Here is a 22,512-nt window from a genome sequence, read left to right as displayed (position 1 = left end):
ATACTGAAGCACAGACATTGTCATTTAAGTTTTCAATTGTCTCTGCATGAAGCAGGTCATGTACAATGTATGAGCATAACTGATGATAATTTATCAAAAAACAATCCACTGAAAAAGTTCAAGCAACGAGATCAACCGTATTCCTTCCAAAAACTATAATGATGTGTTTCAGGTCAGGGAAGGCATCTTCAAATCCGGAAATGCACCAAAAATCACGAGTTAGTCATTAAAATAACATAATTAAAAAAACGAAAGACGAAAAGGAGAAAAATTAGTCATGTTGAAAACAAAGTAACTAACCCCAAAACAGACAGCAGCTCAATAAGTGGGAAACATGATTTTGTTTGTTGTTTGAAAGCTTTTCAATATTGGGTGATGTCATTGTTGATGCCAATAACAAGACATCATCTCAAGTTGTGCTATTAATCTCACCACCGGTCAAATGAACTACTTGGCAGGAGTGATAAAATCATCCCTTGCTGGATATAAATATTTCAAACAGGTGTTTGGATTGCTGCAAACTGTCATTTAAACTTGGTTGCTTTTAAATAATTCTTCAAATCAGGAGTTTAAAGAATAATTAGTAACAATTATTTTACTTGTAAAATTGTGGACATAATAAATTTGTCGAATACAGCATCCTGAATCTTTCTCAGCATAAGCTATTGAGATCCAGATCTCCCACTTTTATTTTAATTTCTCTGCACTCTCTGCACTGTTTAATGTGAGGTAACCCCCATTTCGGAGTGAACAAAATTTGCTTTCTGCTAAATGAGTTTTGCTTGTAGCCTGAGTCGGAGGAAGGAACACTGCAGCTTCCCACACCTTTTTGAGCGGCTCAGGGGGCACTCATGGGAGCGGCTCAGGGGGCGGCTCGGGAAGCAGGGAGAGGGGGCGGCTCGGGGAGCAGGGAGAGGGGGCGGCTCGGGGAGCAGGGAGAGGGGGCGGCTCGGGGAGCAGGGAGAGGGGGCGGCTCGGGGAGCAGGGAGAGGGGGCGGCTCGGGGAGCAGGGAGAGGGGGCGGCTCGGGGAGCAGGGAGAGGGGGCGGCTCGGGGAGCAGGGAGAGGGGGCGGCTCGGGGAGCAGGGAGAGGGGGCGGCTCGGGGAGCAGGGAGAGGGGGCGGCTCGGGGAGCAGGGAGAGGGGGCGGCTCGGGGAGCAGGGAGAGGGGGCGGCTCGGGGAGCAGGGAGAGGGGGCGGCTCGGGGAGCAGGGAGAGGGGGCGGCTCGGGGAGCAGGGAGAGGGGGCGGCTCGGGGAGCAGGGAGAGGGGGCGGCTCGGGGAGCAGGGAGAGGGGGCGGCTCGGGGAGCAGGGAGAGGGGGCGGCTCGGGGAGCAGGGAGAGGGGGCGGCTCGGGGAGCAGGGAGAGGGGGCGGCTCGGGGAGCAGGGAGAGGGGGCGGCTCGGGGAGCAGGGAGAGGGGGCGGCTCGGGGAGCAGGGAGAGGGGGCGGCTCGGGGAGCAGGGAGAGGGGGCGGCTCGGGGAGCAGGGAGAGGGGGTGGTTGACAGTGGCAGTGGCTCAGTGGAGAGGAGAGGATGCTTTGGGATCGCTCTGAAAGGTTTGCCCTGTTGGTTGCCCAGGTCTACACTCTACATGAGTGGCCTGGGACCAAGAGTAGGACAGCTGGCCACTGATGTACAGCTTGTCTCAGGCCCATCTGAGGGCAAAGCGTGTTCCCGGAGGTGCCAGGGTGAGTTATTTTTCCAGGGGCAGAAAGTGATGTGGTTGATGATCGATTCCAGGTTATAATGATGTAGAGAGACTTCAGTGAACATTCTGCGTGAGCATAGTCATCTCGCTGCCCGGTTCACAACCCCGAAGGAACGTGCAGCATTTTTATAACCACAAAGTATTTCCTTTGCTGAAGGATATTTAATCCACCCGCAGAGTCCCGGGGCCACCAATGAAAAAGGCTGACAGTTTAATGCGGCAAATGGTGTATGTTGGAGTGGCTGAGGGTGATCGGGCAAATGCATTGGGTTGCAGGCCAAATAAATTTGGATCACAGGCTGCAGGTTGTCAACCCCTAGATTAAATAAAGACACATTAGAATGTATGAACAAAATGAATCAAATCTGGAGAGGGCCATTTGGCATGTTGTACTTTGACCACCATTCAATAAGACCATGGTTTTCCTTCATTAATTGCATATCACGCCCGTACGAGTCTCAACAGTCTCTTGTATAGAGAATTCAAAAGAAACACTTCCCTCTTGGTAAAGATATTTCTTGTCATCTCCATCCTGAATGACAGTCTCATCCCAAATAGCGAAAACATCAAAGAGAACTCTGGAAGACCCTCAGCAGTTTAATCAGCACCTGTGAAGGCAAAAGGTTATTCTTCTCAAGACCCTGCATCAGGACAGAAAAGGAAGAAGAATGATTGCCAATATATAATGCAGTGGCATGACAGACTCAAGTAAGTGAGGGGTGGAAATAGATGGGGAGGAATGATGGACAAACAAAATCAGAAGTGGGAGGAGATGAGAAAGCTTAACAATGGAAAAAGAAAGTGAGGTGGACAAGTGAGTGTTCAAGTTCAAGTTTATTTATCATTTGCTTCCACAAGTACGATGAAACAGTGTTCTCCGGTACTTGGTGCTTGAATGTGAGGGAGAGGAGAACACGGGGCGAGGGTTACATGAAATGGTAAAATCCAATATTCAATGCACTGGGTTGTAAGCCACCCAAGCAGAATTAGAAACATTTTTCTTCCCATTTGCCCTCTCCATAGCAACGGAGAAGTCCAAGGGCAAGTGTGGACAGGCGCCTGTGGGAGTGGGAAGGAGAATTAAAATGCTCTGCAGCTGGAAGAGAAGATTTACAAGGATGTTGCTGGGACTTGAGGAGTTGAGTTTCAGGGAACAGCTAATCAGGTGAGGACTTTATTCCCTGGAGTGTTGGCGAATGAGGAGAGATTTGATATATATATAAAAAAAAAAAAATTGGTATACAAAATTGTTAGGGGTATAGATAGAGAAAATATAGACAGGCTTTTCCCCCACTGAAATTAGGTAAGATAAGAACCAGAAGATGTGTGCTAAAGGGGACAGGTGAATGCTTAAAGGAAACATTAGAGGGAACTTCACACAGAGAGTGGTGTGAGTGTGGAATGAATTATGAATGCCAGCTGAATTTTGACATGTGAACTATTTGGAGGGCAATGGTCTGGGTGCAGGTCAATGCGACTAGGTAGATAATAGTTTTGTACAGACTAGATGGGCTGAAGTGCAGTTTTATGTGCTGTAGTGTTATATGGAAGCTCATGATGGCCATTGTGGGTGTTCTGCAAAACAATTCCCAAGAGTATGCTTGGTCTCAGCATTGCAGAGATCGTTCTGCGAGCATTTAAATCTGTGCACCAAGTTGGAAGAGGTGCAAGTTAACCTCTGCCTCAGTTTTTTTCCAATTCAAACATAATGTATTTAATTTCCCTGCCATTGCCTTTGTTCCCAATATAATACATCCTATCTAATTCTGTAAGAAGCCACATTTATTTTTGCCTGTCTTTTCCCTTTTATATACCGATAGAAGCTTTTACAGTCTCCAGAAGTGCTGAAGAAACTCAACAGGTCACACACCATCCATAGGAAATAAAAGATAGTCAACTTTTCGGGCCTGAGCCCTTCATGGGGATCTGTCAGGAATATGTCAGGCTTCCTGAATGAAGGGCTTAGGTCCAAAACATTGACTATCTTTTACTTCCGATGGATGGTGTGTGATCTGCTGAGTTCTCCAGTGCTTTTGCACTCAATCAGCAGAATTTCTTATTTAATAGTTTTTGCCGTCTGTTTTGTTGTGTGTCTGCTTAAGTTAATGTTATATTCCTTTGCTAATTATAGTGTTGTCAAAAATTCTGCATCAGTGCCAGAACGAACGTTTGAGGGGGACATTAGCATGTTTCGGGGGACGCACAGTGCAACACTAATAAACTCGCTCAGGGGTAGGGGTGGGGGTGCTTTTACCATCATCGATCCCTCTGATATAGGTGCAGAGAAGACTGCTTTTATGGTGTAAAGTGTCATTAATTGTGCGAAAGATTATGTTATATTTTATTATGTATAGATATGTTTTAAAGGAGATAAATTGCGGCAGGTTTTTTAGTTAAATCACACAGAGATACAAACACTTCAAAACAGATCTCATTTAAAATGCCAGAGCTCTGCTCAAGCCAGACAGTCCAAGCTCCGAGTGCCTTTGCAAAAACTTCACAAGGTGTCAATTGGACATGCTGTGGAGTAATGGATTATTGTTTTGGAAAGCAACAGATGAACGAGCTCGAAAGATTAGGTCCGGAGCTACAGTCTGGCTGAGTGCAGTTGCCTGTTCTAAGAGGGTCATGGGGTTTTCTCTAAGTGAGAGAGAGAGAGAGAGAGAGAGAATTCAGTTCTACAGTTCAGCAGCAGCAGCTGCAACTGGAACAGGACAAGCTGGCAAGCTTGTGGAAAAGCCCCAGTTTGAAGACTGGTCGTGAGTTCTTAGTTCAGCCTGATCAAAGCCCTTGTGGTCCATACAAGAGGAGAGGACTGGCTGTATAATTTTTCACTTGAAATAAGGGAAACAGAAAAGGAACTCCATGGTAACCTGAAAGAAAGAGGTTTTCACCTGAAAAACCCTGATGGGGCAGGTTGCTTCGGCAAGATAGTGACATGGCTGATCAGTTTGTGTCCAACGAACAACAAATCTCTCTCTGAAAATTGACAAGAACCTTCCTGAGCAGTAACCATTTACCTTTCAAGCACCAAAGCCTGGTGAAATTCATCAATGTTAAATTCTGTGCACAGTATAAGAATTGCCTGCAACCAGTGAACTTGGAGGAGTGAGAAGTGAGATTGGACTGGGAATCAAATAACTTTTTTGAACTTGCACACACATTACATACATATGCACTAAGAATTAGAAGGGGGTTAAGTCAATAGTGATAATTTAAAGTGTGATTCTGTTTTCATGTTTAAAGATAATTAAAACCAACTTTTGTTTAAGTAACCATTTGTCTTGGTGAATTTCTATTGCTGCTGTGTTTTGGGGTCTTCTGGGCCCAAAACAGCTGCTAGTAATCTTGATTCATTCTAGTGATGCTGGAGGGGGTGGGGTCAGGTCTGATGGCAAGTGATGGCCGTGACCGAATGGGGGGGAATGGCTATTGATGCCACTCCTCCTCTTGGTGCCAACCTGACTATAATAGAACCGTAGAACATTATTGCACCAAAAAAGGCCCTGACAGCCCTTCTATGCTGAAACTTTTGTTGCTTAGTCCCACTGACCTGCACCCAGTCCATAGCCCTCAGTACCTCTCCCATCCATGTACCTGTCCAAATTCTTGTTAAATGTTAAAATTGAGCCTGCATTCACTACTTCAGCTCCAGCTCATTCCAACTCCCACCACTCTCTGTGTGAAAAAGCATTGAGGTTTCTTGTTCATCTGGTTAGTGGTGTGAATGTTTCAAACCCATCATGTATGGAAAATGTTGAACCAGTCATTAACTGCAGGGAATGGGGAAGAGGCAAAGGGGAAGAGAGAACTTCCCTCCACAAATGGATCATTTCTTATGCTAGGTTGCATATTTATTTGAAACAGAATTGTATAAACAGTACCTGCTATACATAGGAATACACAAATTCAAAGCAGGAGAAGACATGGGCCCATGAATCTGCTTCTCCATTGAATAAGAATATGGCTGATCTCAACTCATCCCAACTTGCCTTTGGATATCACAAAATGCAAGCTCTGTTTCTGCTGAAGTAGGGAGCCTCAAGGAATCACAACACTTTGAGAGAGAAAAGAAAATCTTTTCTCTGCCTTAAACTGGCATGAATTTCAATCCTGAGAGTCTGGATCCATACCAATCTTGCAATGCTTCCATGTTTATTTACAGGATGTAGGTGTCACTGGCAAGACTAGCATTTATTGCCCATCCTTTGTTGCCCTCTGAACAGAGTAGCTTGCCTGGCTATCTCAGAGGGATAGATTAGGAGATCTGAAGTCACTGAGTCAAAGAGTTGAACAGCTTACATGTGGACCCCTCAGACCAACTTGTCCATGCCGAATGTAATGCCTATCTATGCAATCCTCAGTTGCCCACATTAGACTTATACCCTCTGTTCCTTTTTCTATCCCTGTCCAAAAGATGTAGAGTCACCTTGAGGCAAGTTCTTGCAAAATTTATAAATTTTCTTCTCTCTAGGACTGAAGGAAACCAGGTGGATTTTTAGGTCTAATAGGTTTTTTCATAAAAATTAATAAAAATGTCAGTTAATATCATACACACAAGTAGAATATACAGATGTACCAAAATTCTTGTGCTGGGGTGCTTTGTAAAAAGAAACTTCAATAATATGCATTAAATTACCTTACAGAATGAGGTAATAAATATCAAAGTTTGATAATAAATATTCAGAATTATGTAATGTTAGAAAAAAAGTGTAATTACACGAATGCTGAAAGGTCTTTTTGTGGTCTAGCAGATGTTTATGGTTAGCGTGCTTAGTTGAGGAGTCTGATAGCCATTGGGGAGAAAAAAATCTTGAACCAAGAGGTGCTGCTTGAAGGTAGCAGTGAGAAGAGGTTGTAACTAGAGTGGTGGAGTCATGACCAAAGTGGTGGGGTCTCTTTATGATAGGAGGTCAGAGCCTGTGGTGGACTTGGTGATGTTCTTTGACCTTCTACAATCCTGGGGACTTGAATGACCAAACCAGGCCATGATGCAAACCTGTAGAAGTTTGATAAAGCATTAAACAGCATGCTAAATCTCCCCAGATTTCTCAGAAAGTAGAGGCCTTGGAATGCTTTCTTCATGGATGTATCAACGTGCTGGTTCCAGGATAGGTCCAACAGTATGTGAATGCCAAGGAACCCTCTTCACCTCTGCTTGATCAATGTGGACAGGTATCTGGCCCCTTGCCCCCCCCCCCTTCCTGCTATCCACATATCCTTAGACTTGGTAATGTTGACAGCCATGTTGTTCTGGTACCACTCACCCAGATTCTCGATCTCAATTCTGTATTCTGTTTCATTGTTTCCTGTTATTTGCCCAATCATGGCGGTGTCATCAGTGTATGTTTAGATTGTTTTGTAACCAAACTTAATTTGTATCATGAGTGAATATGGAATAGAGCAAGGGTCAAAGTACACAGCCTTGAGGTGCCCCTGTGTTGATCGTCAGAGAGGAGGAGGTGATTTTGCCGATACTCTCTGATTCGAGTCTACCAAAGAGGAAGTCAAGGATTCAGTTGCAGAGGGACAAACAGAGTTCCATGTCTCTTAGCTTGATTATAAGTTTTGCTGGTGTGATGCTGTTGAAAACCGAGTTGAACACCTGACATAGGTGTTCCTGTGGTCTAGGTGATTTAACACAGAGGATCAGTGATATAGCATCCTCTGTTGATCTTAAGTTTCATCATCAACTATCTTTGCTGTTTAAAATAAAAACAAAGATCTGTAAAAATTCTTGAATTTAAAGTTCCCAAATTTCATGTTGGGACTGAAGTGTCCATCACCCAATCAACAGGATTTTACTTTAGCAAATGATCAATTAAAATATCATCCATAACTACTTCATTTTTCCCAGGCTTCTAGTTTATTTGTATCAGTCTTTTCTCAGCTGCTGAGTTTTCCCGTCTCTCCTGCAATTTGGAACATAAACTACAGTTTTAATAGATCAGTGTCAAACAAATCTCTATACATTTCTCTTGTCCAAAAGCATTAAAATAAATACTGTATTTATTAAAGTCTAATCTAAAATAGTAGGGTAATGTCACATGAATGCAAATGTACAAGCAGTCTTACTTTAGTGTTCAACAATCCAGTCATCCTTGCCTTCCTGTAACTTATATGAGTAGACAATAACATGTGAGCCTTCATCTTTTTTCAAAAATTAGGCATTAGTTTATGCTGATTTTACATTCTAATTTATAAAAATGTCTTTCACCTTTTGACAGTTTTGTTACATTGGCCAATGAAGTGAGGTCTATATTATCAGCCCATTGTGAGGTATTTGCATTGTGTGTATAGTCCCAAAAAAGTTTTAAAAAAGACTACTCTCCCATCATGTTTTTGGACAGCAAAGTTTACTCTTTGAGTGGCATCATAAACCAATCCTAAAACTCACTGTATTTTGTTGTCATAGATTCAAAGTTCTCAAAACTTGTGTGTCTTGGTTCTGTGAGTTCCACCTGTGGAGTTGGCTGGACCAAGCCAGGATGATTAAAATTGCCTTAATATTAAGACATTATTTGTGACAGCTTTTGTATCTTTGCTTGGAACACACAAGAGCACTCGAAAAGAGGAACAGGAGGAGGCCCCTCAAGACTGCTTTGCCATTCAACATGATCATGGTTGATCTACCCCAGGTCTCAGCTTGATATCTATGGCCCTCCATCCCTGGATCTATTAAAAATGTATCTATTATTCGAATTAATAAACCTCCATAATTCTCCTGGAAAATAATGGTTAGTAATAACAGGAACAGAGACTTTGGGATAGTATAATGTTGAAAAGTCACTCTTCACAGAAATAATCAGCTGCACCCTGAAGGACAATATTGTAACTTGTGAGAGAGAAACAGAGGTTTCAGGAGGGGCCCTTCTAGTCCACGAGTCTGTGCCACCCAAATTAACCTCCAGCTCCCGAACTTTTTGAAGGGTGGGAGGAAACCAGAGTGTCTTAAGGAAATCCATGCAAACATGGGGAGAAGGTACAAATTCCCGACAGATGGTGCCAGATCCAAACCTGGGTTGATGGTAATTTAATAGCATTGTGCTAACCATTAGTCCCTAATGAGGCACCAGCACATTGTTGGTTGAAGAGCCAGTGCAATTGATTCACTGAATGATTATGTCACAACATTAAACCTCTTTTTATGGCTGTAAAGATCTGAGATGTTGTTAATCAAAGTGTCAAAACAAGAGATTTGCAGAATCTGTGATCCTTGCTAATTGGAAGCATGTGAATGAAAAACACAGTGAATGCATCCAAGCCCACATGCGAATGGGGAGGAAAATATTTCCCGAATGAAAGCAAAACTCAGTGATCATGTGACCTCTGCCTCTTTGCCACCAGCTAACAGACACGAGAAAACCTTTAAACAAATTGTCCAAAATCTTTCACATAACAGTGAAGCTCACTATTTAAGAGAATTGTGTCAATTATCTGCATTTTTCAGCTATTTTGCCCAATCTCAGCTGAACTGAACCATCAGGTTTCCCAGGTTGGGACCTTCCTATTCCCTCACTGACATGTCTGTGACCTCGTGTACAGTTCTGCCACATCAAGGCCACCTGCAAATTGGAGAAACAACGCTGTATATTCCATCTTGCAATCTCCAACCAGATGGTTCAATACCAATTTCTCCAATTCCTGTTAACTCTGTCCTCTGCACTCTTTCTTTTCCTCACCCCTCTGTCTCCCTCCAGCTCCCCACCCCTTCCCTCTCTTGTCCTATCTGAGAGCTATCTTTCTTAGCCCTCTGCCCTCTCCTCTATCACTTCTCAACTCATTTCTCTTCAGTCCTCTCACCTGTATTCACTATCACCTCTTACTTGTTAGCCCATGTTCCTCCCCTTTCCCTTTTCCTCCTCCCTTTGCCTATTTATCTGGGTGTCTGCCTGATTGTCAGCACTCCTGAAGAACATCTCATTCCCAAACCTTGGACTGCCTTTTACTTTATATGAACACTGTGTGACCTACTGAGTTTCTCCAGCACTTCTGTGCACTGCACTTCCCAGATTAAGGACTACTTGCTTAAATCTTGACAGCAATGAACTTCAGAATGAAATACAAGCAAGAATGGGACTTGTGCTTGTACTGTGATTCAATAAGGCCATTGCTAATCTTTTACCTTGCAATCTTTGATTCCCATAATATCTAAAAATTTATTGTACACTCTCTTAAATATTTTCAAGGTCAGCCCTGCTGGGTAGAGGGTTCCACCCTCTGGGAAAAATTTCTTCTCTCTCCACTCAGTTTTGAGATGGTCTCTCCTGGTAGAGACACTTTCACCTCTGCTCTGCTTGGTTCTATGAGAATTCTGTACATTTCACTGAGATCACTTTATTCCTCTGGTTAATCACTTTTCATCAGACACTTTCATCAAATGATCTTTTTTAACTGTTACTTCACAGAAACCCTTGTTTTCAAAAGTGAAAAACATCTTGTGTTTGGTATTCATAAAAGTTCCTTGTTTGAGGTAGATTTTATTCCTTGGTTATAATACAGAAGATAATTAATTGGCAGCCAGTTACAATCTCTGTTCATTTTCTTGCCCATTGACTTCAATGGATTAAATAATCTGTGCACTAACAGGTTTCTGTATTGTTATTTACACAGTCATAGAGTGTGCAAGCCTATTGAGAATAATTTTGACATTGAACAGTTGTTGAAAATAAGCGGAGTTGAGCATTCATTAATTATAAACACAGTAATTTCTATTAAATCTATCAGCCAAAATTAAAAGACCCAATTTTTCTGATCCTTGTTGGTCTGGATATTTCTACCTCATATATTAACCTTTCCCTCTCCCAAACATCTACAGAGTAAGCCTCAATAATCTTCCAAAATACCATCTCTCTACAATTAGGTTCAATATTGTTGCCTTCTCCCATAGATATTTTGGTACTGACTATCTTAGTATAACTTGGCTACTCAATCTTCAACTTTTGCTGAGAAGTGTTCCTGTGTAAATTATACTAATTTCACACATGTAAGTCAAATTGTTGAGTAGCTGCATGGAGAGAATAGGTAGCATGAATTTTAAAAAAAGGGCACATTGATTTTTCTCTTGTGCTTTTCTCTTCTCCCACACCTTCTGACTCTCATTTTCCCTCCTTTTCTGTTGTCCTATGTTGTCTTTACCCCTCTCCTTCTCTCCCATTTTTGATTTTACACCATCCTGTCCTTTATTCTCCCTACATTATCTTCCATCTTCTGATTTTCATTAATTCACCAGGAAGCCCATTGTCCTTGTGCCATCACCACTGCATGGAGTGGCTAACTAGTTCATTTCAGACAATAGATAAATCAACCACAATGCATGGATGTGGATTTACTGAAGGACCGAAGTCCTACCTTCCCTGAAGGACATTAATGAACCACAACTGTTTTCGCATAATTCATTGCTGATTGCAGCTTTTAAATCCAGTTATAAATTGAACTAAAATTACAGGATAGCAGGGATAAGATTTGCAATTTTTTCTGGTTTATTAGTCCGGGGCTCTGCATTACTCAGCTGATAACAAAACCAGCATGTTACTGCACCCAACTTTTTACCTCCTATTCACTGTCTCTCAACCTCCTCCTCCTCCTCCTCTCCCCCCCTCCCCCTCTCTATCTCTCTCTCTCTCTCTCTCTCTCTCTCTCTCCCCCCCCCCCACCCCATCAGCTACTCTCTTTTCTATCCCCTCCTCAGTCTTCCTCCCTCTCCCACTCATGGTCGTGCAATTTCCTCTCTCCCTGTCTGAAGGTGCCCAATGCTGTTCCTTTGTGATACAACTCCACATTTCAATGTTGAGCCAGAAGCCAATTCCTCATTACTCTTGGTTGCCTTTTGTCTTTCTCGTGTTAAGTAATTGGGGGACATGTGTCCCAAATCTTGGGAGGATCAAGTCAAAAATGGAGTAATGGGTGTTGATGAAATGGAGGAATAGAATCTCAACCATGTTTTGCAAGCTGCCACGTTATCGATGCTTTTGAGATCCTTCAATTTCCATTTCACTGGCTGCCAGTAGCCACCAGGCATTCATCGCAGTGGGGGCGGTAACTGGTTTTGTTCTGCCAGGGACAGAATCTGCTTTGTACCGTGAAGCCTACAGGCATATTGTTTTTGTCACCTGACATTCTATCTAAAAGAACAGTATCCAGCCAAGAAATTTTCAAAAGTAATGATTTGGGAATCAGCTTAACACTCAAATTGACCGACAGGAACAGAGTAATGTTACATTTATAGTGAGGGTTTATCAGAAATTCTGCATGCTGTTCTTCCAATATGGCCTCCATGCCTTTTCTCAGGAGTCGATTTGCCGTAATCTCTTTTTTGTCCTGATAGAGAGCAAGCAGCCGGAATTACTGCCAACTGCGTGTTGAACCATTTTCAACAATTCCAGTTGAATATTCATCAGCGAGGATTTAGAGCAATGCGTACACGGCAAACAAAATTAATTCCGGCAACCACAGATCGTCCATTTATTCTGCCCACAGCAAAGTATTAGATATTTATTTTCTGAAGATCTATCCTGATTTCATTTATCCCAATTTTTTTTCTTCCCCACGTGAGTCAAGAGCAGAATCTTGCAGTGTTTAATTATACCAGGGGACATCCCTCAAGCACAATGAATTATGTTAAAACCCAGATTCTCAATATCCCAATCGCTGTTAGATTCTACTCTTTTAAGATACAAGCTGTCAAAAATGTTGCCCATTTTTTTCTGACAAGTGATGTTTGTCGCAGGAAGTTAATTATTGTTTCTGAATTATCAAGTGGACTACAGCACAGCCTTCAACACCATTATTCCCTCAGTGCTGGTCAAGAAGTTACAAACTCTAGGCCTCTGTACCCCACTCTGCAACTGTATCCTTTACTTTCTCATTGGAAGACAATAGTCAGTACGAATTGGAAACGTCTCCTCCGCACTGGTTATCAATGCAGGCTGATCCAAGGATGTGTGCTTAGCCCACTGCTCTTCTCATTATACACCCATAACTGAATGGCCAGACACCATTCCAAAGCTATCTACAAATTTGTCGATGACCCCACAGTTGTCCGCAGAAACACAATGGCAATCCGCACTGGTTATCAATGCAGGCTGATCCAAGGATGTGTGCTTAGCCCACTGCTCTTCTCATTATACACCCATAACTGAATGGCCAGACACCATTCCAAAGCTATCTACAAATTTGTCGATGACCCCACAGTTGTCCGCAGAAACACAATGGCAATGGGGAAGCGTACAGGAGGGAGATAGATCAACTCGTTGAGTTCTTTGGCTTGGCTTCGTGGACGAAGATTTATGGAGGGGTATGTCCACATCAGCTGCAGGCTCGTTGGTGACTGACAAGTCCGATGCGGGACAGACAGGCACGGTTGCAGCGGTGGCAAGGGAAAATTGGTTGGTTGGGGTTGGGTGTTGGGTTTTTCCTCCTTTGTCTTTTGTCAGTGAGGTGGGCTCTGCGGTCTTCTTCAAAGGAGGTTGCTGCCCACCGAACTGTGAGGCGCCAAGATGCACGGTTGGAGGCGAGATCACCCCACTGGCGGTGGTCAATGTGGCAGGCACCAAGAGATTTCTTTAAGTAGTCCTTGTACCTCTTCTTTGGTGCACTTCTGTCTCGGTGGCCAGTGGAGAGCTCGCCATATAACACGATCTTGGGAAGGTGATGATCCTCCATTCTGGAGACGTGACCCACCCAGCGCAGTTGGGTCTTCAGCAGCATGGATTCAATGCTTGCGGACTCTGCAGCTCGAGTACTTCGATGTTGGTGATGAAGTAATTCCAATGAATGTTGAGGATGGAGTGGAGACAGCGCTGATGGAAGCGTTCTAGGAGCCATAGGTGATGCTGGTAAAGGACCCATGATTCAGAGCCGAACAGGAGCGTGGGTATGACAACAGCTCTGTATACGTTGATCTTTGTGTGTTTCTTCAGGTGGTTGTTTTCCAGACTCTTTTGTGTAGTCTTCCAAAGGTGCTATTTGCCTTGGCGAGTCTGTTGTCTATCTCTTTGTCGATCCTTGCATCAGATGAAATGGTGCAGCCGAGGTAGGTAAACTGGTTGACCGTTTTGAGTTCTGTGTGCCCGATGGAGATATGGGGGTGCTGGTAGTCAAGGTGGGGAGCTGGCTGATGGAGGACCTCAGTTTTCTTCAGGCTGACTTCCAGGCCAAACATTTTGGCAGTTTCCGCAAAACAGGACGTCATGCGCTGGACAAACAACCTTGTGGTCAATATTAGCAGAACCAAGGAGATGATTGTGGACTTCTGGAGGAAGTCAGAAGAACACAACCCAGTCCTCATCGAGGGCTCAGTAGTGGAGATGGTCAAGAACTTCAAATTCCTGGCTGTCAACAATTCCTGGAGCCTCCATGTTGATGCAATCAGGAAGAAGGCTCGCCAGCGGCTATACTTTGAGGTGTTTGAGGAGATTCGGTATGTCACCGAAGACTCTCGTAAATTTTTACAGGTGTACCATGGAGAGTATTCTGGCTGGTTGCTTCAATGCCTGGTATGGAGACGCCAACTCTCAGGACAAGAATAAACCCCAAAGGGTTGTTAACTTGGCCTGTGACGTCACAAGCACCAGACTTCATTCCATTGAGGATATCTACATGAGGCGGTGTCTTAATAAAGCACTTTCTATCCTCAAAAATTCTCATGACCCAGGCCACATCCTCTTCACTCTGCTACTAATGGAAAAAGGTACAGGAGCTTAAAAAGGAGCACTCAATGGCACAAGGACAGCTTCTTCCCCACTGCCATTAGATTTCTGAATAATTAATGAAAGACACTGCCTTACTTTTCATGCACTAGTTTTTGTTATATTCATTGTAGTAAGATGGTTTATAATATGAATGTTTGCATACGACGCTGCCACAAAATACCAAATTTCATGACTTTTTCATGACAATAATTCTGATTCTGAGTTAGCAGATTGGGTGGTGTTCAAGGACTCTGCTGAGAATCTGAACGAGTACATTGAGGCTGTCACAGACTGCATCAAAACAGCTGTGGATGAGTATGTCCCCACCAAATCGTTCATGGTTTCCCCCAATCAGAAGCCCTGGATGAACAATGAAATCCAGAACCTGTTGAGTCAGATCACAGGCATTTAAGTCTGGAGATCCAGATCAGTGCAGTAGGAGCAGGTATGACTTGCAGAAAGCTATCTCCCAGACAAAGTGGAGATTCCATATGAAAATATAAACAAGGGACACCCGACAGCTGTGGCTGGGCCTTAATACCTTAACCTGTTAGAAAGCCAAATCTGGTAAAGTAGCAGATGGAAAAGCTTCTTTCCCAGAGGAATATCTGGCTGAGTATTAAAAATCTGTGCTGACCAGCTTACCAATGAATTCATGGATATCTTCAATATTCTCACTCCACAGGGTGTGGTACCTACCTGTTTCAAACAGGCATCAATCAAACCGATGCTCAAGAAGTGTGTCATAATCTGCCTTAATGACTATTGACTAGTAGCATTTACATCAACAGTGATGGTGTTTTGCAAGGCTGGTGATGAAACATATCCGCTCCTGTCAGAGAGGCGACATGGATACATTCCTCTTTTCTTTTTCAATCTTTTTATTATTATAATTTATAAACACATACAGTTCAAAGAGATATAAAAAATACATAGTAAGTAATGAATTAATACAGAGATATTAAACAATAATATTACAGAATAAAAATATATCATAAAAAAAAAATTTAGATCAGTTTAAGGTGTGAACTATCTCTAAAAAAAAAGATATAATTAATAACAATATATGAAAAAAGAGAAAAAAAAAAACCCAAAAAAGAAGAAAAAACAAATCTGAATTAAAAACAGCTTAAAAAAAAAACCTACAGATATAGCTAAACCATGCCGATCACTCCGATCTCATCTTACAGCCCAATTATCATACATAATCATAGAAAGAAAACAGAGCCAGATCAACTCACCACAAATGAAAATATTGAATAAATGGTCGCCAGGTTAACTCAAACTTAGAAGGGGATTCATAGACAGAGTTTCTAATTTTCTCTAAGTTTAAACATAGTATAGTTTGGGTAAACCATTGGAAAACAGTGGGAGGATTAACCTCTTTCCAATTCAATAGTATAGATCTTCTAGCCATTAGTGTAAGAAAAGCAATCATACGATCCGCAGGAAGAGATAAATAAGTCAAATCTATCATAGGTAATCCAAAAATTGCAGTAATGGGATGTGGTTGTAAATCAATATTCAAAACAGTAGATATAATGGAAAAAATTTCCTTCCAATAATTCTGTAAAGAGGGACAGGACCAAAACATATGTGTAAGGGAAGCTATTTCCAATTGACATTTATCACATATAGGATCGATATGAGAATAAAAGTGATGGAGTTTATCTTTAGACATATGAGCTCTATGAACAACTTTAAACTGTATTAGTGAATGTTTTGCACATAGAGAAGAAGAGTTTACCAGTCGCAGAGTTTTATTCCAATTTTCATTAGAAATATGAAGGTTGAGTTCTCTTTCCCAATCATTTTGAAACTTTTCAAAAGTCCCAGAATTTATTTTTGTAATTATATTATATAATTTAGATATCACACCTTTTGGAGGGAATTTTGAATCTAGTATATCCTCTAAAACAGTCGTAGTCTCCCGATTGGGAAAAGAGGGTAAAGTCGAAACTAAGAAACTCCTAATCTGCAAATATCGAAAGAAATGAGATCGAGGTAAATCATATTTCATGGATAATTGTTCAAATGACATGAAAGAGTTATCCAAGAATAAATCCGAAAAGCATGTTATACCTTTAACTTTCCAGAGTAAATAAGCTTGATCAATTAGAGAGGGATGAAAAAGGAAATTTAGTACAATAGGAGTTTCCAAGATAAAATGACTTAGGCCAAAAAATCTCCGGAATTGAAACCATATACGTAGTGTATGTTTAGCCATTGGATTATCAATTTGTTTATATAATTTAGTAAGAGTAAAAGGGAGAGCAGCTCCCAAAATAGAGCTAATTGAAAAATTTTGTATCGGTTTAATTTCTAAATTTACCCAATGGGGATTTAGAGATAATTCTGAATAATTCAACCAATACCTTAAGTAACTAATATTAATTGCCCAGTAATAAATTCTAAAGTTGGGTAATGCCAATCCTCCCTCTAGTTTAGATTTCTGTAAATATTTTTTCCCCAATCTAGGATTCTTGTTTTGCCAGATATACGAGGACAATTTAGAATCGACCTTATCAAAAAAAGATTTAGGAACAAAAATAGGTATAGCTTGGAATATATATAAAAAATTAGGTAAGATCATCATCTTAATAGCATTAATTCGGCCTATCATGGATAGGGATAATGGTGACCAATTGGTAAGTAAACTGCCGATCAGGTCCAATAGAGGGAAAAAATTAGTCCTAAACAAATCTTTATGTTTTTTAGTAATCTTAATCCCTAAATAAATAAAATGGTCTCTAGCTATTTTAAAAGGTAAACTATCATAAATAGGAACCCATCCATTAAAAGGGAATAATTCACTTTTATTTAAGTTCAGTTTATATCCCGAAAAATTACTAAATTGGGCTAATAAAGATAAAACTGCAGGAATAGAATTTTCAGGATTGGAAATATATAACAATAAATCATCTGCATATAGTGATACTTTATGAATATCCCTGCATCGAATAATACCAGTAATATTGGGTGCTTCTCTGATAGCAATTGCCAAAGGTTCTAAAGCTAAGTTAAATAATAAAGGGATAAGGGGGCACTCTTGCCTGGTGCCCCGAAATAATCGAAAATATGGCGATCTTTGGGTATTAGTAAAAACCGAGGCAACTGGGGAATTATAAAGAAGTTTAATCCAAGATATAAATATCGGACTAAAATTAAATTTTTCAAGAACTGTAAATAAATAAGGCCATTCTACTCTATCGAAGGCCTTCTCAGCATCTAGTGAAATAACACATTCTGAAGACTTATGTGAAGGAGTGTAAGTAATATTCATCAATCTTCTAATATTAAAGGAGGAATAACGATTTTTAATGAATCCAGTCTGGTCTTCAGAGATAATATATGGTAATATCTTCTCTAGCCTTGTCGCTAGAATTTTAGAGAAGATCTTAGAATCAACATTCAACAAAGAAATAGGTCTATAAGAAGAACATTCAGTCGGGTCTTTATTTTTTTTCAAGATTAGAGAAATCGTAGCGACATGGATACATTCCAGTTCACCTATTGAGGCAACAGGTCTATAGCAGATGCCATCTCACTGGCTCTACACAAAGCCCTGGAACACCTGGACAGCAAAGATGCATACATCTGGGATGCTCTTTACTGACTACAGTTCAGCATTTAACACAATCATCCCCTCAAAACTGATCAGCAAACTCCAAACCCTGGGACTCAACACCTTGCTGTGTAATTGGATCCTGGATTTGCTCACCTCCAGACCACAATCAGTGAAGATTGGTAAGAACTTCTCCATCAGCACTGGAGCACCATAGGGCTGTGTTCTTAGCCCCCTGCTCTACTCCTTTTACACCTAAGATTGTGTGGCTCAGTCCAACAATAACATCATTTAAAAATGTGCTGACAATACCATGGTAGTGGGTTGTATAAAGGAAGGAGATGAGATTGAAAACTTGGCTGGATGGTGCACCAACAACAACCAAAACTGATTGTTGACTTCAGGAAAAGAAAGCCAGAGGTGTACAATCCAGTGATCATTGGGGGAATCAGAGGTGGAGAGAGTGAGAAAATTTAAGTTCTTGGGAATCACTATCTTGGAGGATCTTTCCTGGAACCAACACACCAATGGCATTGTGAAGAAAGCACATCAGCATCTCTACTTTCTCAGGAGTTTATGGAGGTTTGGTATGACATCAGAAACCCTGGCAAATTTCTATAGAGGTATGGTGGAAAGTGAGAGGTGTGGTGGAAAGTGTGCCGACCGGCTGCATCACAGTCTGGTATGGAAACATCAATTTACCTGAGTGTAAAGCCTCCAAAAGGTAGTGGACACAGCCTAGGTCATCACAGACAAAACCTTCCGCGCTCTTGTGTATATTATCTACAGGGAATGCAGCAGTTGGAGAGAAGCAGCAATCATCAAAGATCCACACCACCCAGCTCAAGCTCTGTTCTCACTGCTGCCATCAGGAAAGAGGTATAGTTGCCACTAAAGTCACACCACCAGGTTCAGGAACAGCTGCTACCCCTCAATCAGGGACTCATTAAGGACTCTTACTTGTGCACTTTATTGATTTTTCTTTTGTTCTCCCTGTATTGCACAGTCAGTATGTTTACATTAATTATCTGTTCACAGTTCTTAGCGTGTTTGTTTACATGTTGCATGCTGTACAGTTTATTTTTGTATGACCAATTTGTGATAATTCAGCTGCACCCACAGGCAAAAGGAATCTCATTGTTGTATGTGATGTTATGTATCTATTCTGATGATAAATCTGATCTCATTCAATCCCGATGGTGTTTCTCAGAAATCTGCAAAAATTGTGGCATTCGACTTCATTAGGAACAGGAATAATTCTGCATCTGATGTTGCAGTATCCTGTTCAGTCAACAGGCTACAGGATAAGGACTGCAAAACAGACATGTTCAGGGAGAGCTTTTGGTCTTTAGAAGCATAGAGGTAGCTAGATGAAAATACTCATGATGCCTCAGGTTTGTTTTCTGTCTAGTGAGATGCACTGCAGTATTGCTGTGTATGGAGAATGTGGAAACACTTTTGAAAACTCCTAGTGAAATGTAGAGGGAGAGCTCACCTAAAAGATTTGGAAGTCTCCAAACCCACACTTGTAGAAGTAAGTAGTTGATCAATGCCAATGGCAAATGTGGCTAAAGGACTCAGAGGTTATCAGAAGTATGGAGCGTGAATTTAATAGAAAACTTGCAAAGATACAGGTTGTTAACCTGACCAATTTCAGTCAAAAGAACATCTAATCTAATCTTGTTAACTTATTCCAAATTTGGGTTAAAATAGGATCAGCTGTTACTCTGAAGCCAATCGGAAATGTTGGCTGTGACTAACCAATGTAGTATCAGTCTGCAACCACATTAACCGTATTGCCTCCAGAAGTGGTCAATAGTTTCAGGCAATGGGCAGTTTGAAGAAAGAGATGGGAGCCACAATGAAGGTGACATTGTAGATAGGAGGCTGAGCTACTGCTCAAATGGTCAGGAGCTGACCACAGGCCACAAGCTGAGACCCGGCCAGAGAGTAAAACTGGACACCACACCAGGACCATCATACTAGCTGTGGCAGTGGTCCAACAGTGTCAATAAAGTTGGTGATGAATCAAAAATTGGGTACGAGGGGAAGCGGATGTCTTGCAGTGACTGAAGCCTCACCACAATACCTCAAAGGGGCTCTTCCCATGTCTACTGACTCAATGGCTCTTACTGGCCGGTAAAGAACATGCATTACACCATGTATTGGAACCCTGGATGACAGAGTGTCAGTCTCATCCCAAATCAGGCTGCCACCGGTTTCCACTGTTCATTTTCGGAAATCATGGTCAACCCTCCAACTACTTCCCAGCCAGCAATGATGGAGAGGAGGAAATAATGTCCCCTATTTCATGAAATAAGACTCCAGTAGGTGTGCAATTTGTTGCATATTATTCAATTCATCGGAGTTAACCTTTTTGTTTTGGTAGGTTGGCAATGAATATTTCAAAATCATTTAGTCACAGTAGTTTGTACTGATCAAGGAGAGATTGCCTCCAGACACTGAATGCTTTTATAAATGATTAGACATTTACACCCTTCAGCTTCTTCCATTTTTCAATTCAAACATGATTTCTCTGGTTTTTATGCAGATCATTTCATCCTTTTACCTAGCAAAGTTTGTTGATCCCAATCAGCTAAGTGTCAATTGAATCATCATATCTATCTTTTCAGGGATAGCAGAGATAGTGGGTAAGTTTCAGATTCCTGCTGGAACACACCCGCCTTTAACCTGGATGAAGGGCTGGGCTCAAGCCCATAATGTTGGTTATGTATTTATCTTTGCTCTATAAAGTATGCTGTTTGACCTGCTGAGTTTCTCCAGCATTGTTTCCACTTCTAACCAGCCTGGTTCTAATTTTAAGAATATGTTCTCATCTACTGCTTACCAGACAATATAAAATATTTTCTCTGCAGCAACCCTGGTGAATATTCATTTAAATAGTCCAGATCATTCTTTCATTTCAAGGAAACATTCTCTATGGTCTTAATTCACTTTGTCTTTGTTCTTAAAGTAGAATAGTTACCTGTTTGCAAGTGACTGCAAAAGACTTTACATTAAGAAAAGGTCACTTTTAAGGCATTTAAAGGCCAACGAGCTTATTACAATTTAATTTCAGAAGCAGTGTACAATGTGACACAGTAAGCTTCCGTAATCAACCATGTGATAATGACAGAAAATCTCTTTTGCTTTGTTTGCCGATGCATAGACATTGGCCAGGACAATAGGAAAATTCCTGTGGTTTTCCTCAAAATATTTAGAGGGAGCATTTAGTTTAATTTGGAAGAGTAGGTATGGCCTTGATTTAATGGTTCATCTGAAACCTGGCACCAGCAGCAGTGCAGCACTCTTCTCAGTGGTGCAGGGGAGTGTCAGCCCAGAACAATGAACACACGACCTTTGACCCAGGGGTGAGAGAGCTACCCACTCCCAGCCAGAAGTGAACATATAGTCTCTTTGACAGAACTGCTGCATCCTACATACAAAAACAAAATGTCCTCCTCCTGTTGGCTGCCTAAGAATAACTAAAATTGTAGCCACACATAAAATACTGCAGATGCAGCAAATCCAAAATAAACTTCCATAAGAACTTGGCTGGTTGGACAGCAATGACAGAGAGAATTTTTGTGAAAGTATTGAGAGGCATACGGATTTGAAGATGAAAGGAGAGAAAGAAATACCATTGTCCAAAATTGCCAGATAATTTGGTAACTTCAAAGAACAATTTTACTTTTCATTGAAGTATGGGTTGACATGGCTGGATAGCATGCCACAAAAGCTTTTCACTGTATCAAAGTACATGCGACAATAAGCATTTCAATTCATTTACACCTTCTCCTGCCTGAGCTTCTTGCCCTTTTCCCATCCTCTTTCAACTTGCACCACCATTCTTCCCCAACCTCTATGTATGAAAGAATTTGCTATTTGTTCTTACCTTCCTTTACCTCATCTTAAAGCCAGTTCATATCTAAGGTAATTGAAGAGTTAACTGCTTTTCTCTCCACAGATGCTGCCTGATTTTGCCAAAGATCTATTTGACTAGATGTTTTAGTCCCTCACTTTCACATTAATAGGTTTCAATGACATATACAGACAACTTTTAGCCCTTGGAAATCATGGTTAAGGCCTTGATGGCAATGGGGAATATATTTCCATTATGTTAGGTTTCAAACTACAGGTAGTTATTAATTGAGGAAGGGATTATACTCCAGGAAAAAGCTTGCCTAAGCAAATTTGGTGAAGGTTGGGCAAAATGCACTGTGGGTATTTTATTAAATGCACACAATTGCTGGAGAAACTCAGCAGATCCTGCAGCATCCATAGGAGACAAATATAAATGACTAACGTTTCGGACCAGAGCCCTTCTTCATGGTATGGATATGTTAGTGTATTCCAAAAGTTGAAGAGTTGCAGGCTATTGGTAAAGGAAAGATATATTTGTAAATCAAAGCCATGTACCCAGGGAGTTAATGGCATCAAACTAAAATTGGTTGTTGAATGTTGGCTAATTGAGGAACATTTGCTTTTTTTTTGGCTAAGGTCTGATGGCTTAAGTTCACAGGATCATATACCTCCATGGTCTTTTAT

General features: G+C 41.3%; 1 protein-coding gene and 1 long non-coding RNA gene across 13 annotated transcripts in view; one reads left to right on the top strand and one right to left on the bottom strand.

The window, feature by feature from the left end:
• Nucleotides 1-22,512, top strand: part of lef1 (lymphoid enhancer-binding factor 1) — a 198,809-nt gene that overhangs the window by 56,689 nt on the left and 119,608 nt on the right. The window lies entirely within an intron of this gene.
• On the bottom strand, nucleotides 2,074-7,957 carry LOC138757824 (uncharacterized). 2 transcript variants are annotated; one of them, XR_011353916.1, is made up of 2 exons: nucleotides 7,783-7,957; nucleotides 2,074-2,315 (listed from the first exon to the last, which is right to left on the bottom strand). It is a non-coding gene; the product is annotated as an uncharacterized lncRNA (long non-coding RNA). The 2 variants fall into 2 exon arrangements; XR_011353917.1 differs by lacking the exon at nucleotides 2,074-2,315 and adding an exon at nucleotides 7,551-7,619.

The sequence above is a fragment of the Narcine bancroftii genome, chromosome 3, assembly GCF_036971445.1.
Source record: "Narcine bancroftii isolate sNarBan1 chromosome 3, sNarBan1.hap1, whole genome shotgun sequence".
Lineage (NCBI taxonomy): Eukaryota > Metazoa > Chordata > Chondrichthyes > Torpediniformes > Narcinidae > Narcine > Narcine bancroftii.
This window is presented reverse-complemented; position numbering and strand designations above follow the sequence as displayed.